Source organism: Oryctolagus cuniculus, chromosome 7 (assembly GCF_964237555.1).
Source record: "Oryctolagus cuniculus chromosome 7, mOryCun1.1, whole genome shotgun sequence".
NCBI classification, from domain to species: Eukaryota; Metazoa; Chordata; class Mammalia; order Lagomorpha; family Leporidae; genus Oryctolagus; species Oryctolagus cuniculus.
This window is the reverse complement of record NC_091438.1, coordinates 37,669,903-37,670,603: the sequence shown is the minus strand read 5'-3', so window position 1 is coordinate 37,670,603 and position 701 is coordinate 37,669,903.

Genomic DNA, 701 nt, shown 5'->3' with positions numbered 1-701 from the left:
AGGAAGTGTCGCCTGAGCTGAGTCGTGGAGGACTGTTGGGAATTGGGGCGGGCGGAAGCGGGTGGCGGCGCAGGTACGTTCCGGAGCTGCCAACAGCCTGGTGTGGTCAAAGAAAGGTAATAGATGAGGCCTGTGAGAGAGGGAGGGACCGTGTTACGAAAGGCCCTGTAAATTAATTGGTTTTACCCTTCAGGGCAATGAAGAGGCTTTGAAGGGTTTTCGCACAGGTGTGAACAATTATATTTACATTTTTTTTAGGAAGATTACTGGTTGTAGAATGAGGGCTGTGTTGCAAGGAACAAAGAGGGAAGATAAAACAACTGCGAAACTGTCATCTGGGCTAGAGATGGTGCTCTGTCGTGCAGAAGGGGGAGTGACAATGGGGACAGTCGGTTGCATTAGGGAGTATGAGTGTCCTGACTTGGGCCACTGAGGAATAATGATGCCGATTTCTTTCTTTTCTTTCTTTCTTTTTTTCTTTTTTCTTTTTTTTTTTTTTTTTTTTGAGGGGGGTGGGAATGAGTTTTAAGCACCTGTAAAATATGCATTAGACAGTTGGGTATTAGTTAATCTGAATTGAGAACCCAAACGGTTTCAGGTGTTCATATAGATGGGTGTTGAAGCCATGGAAATGGGTATAATGGTGGACAGTGAATACTTGCATTTGAGTAATGGGATGAGGGAAGGAAGGAAGGAAACTG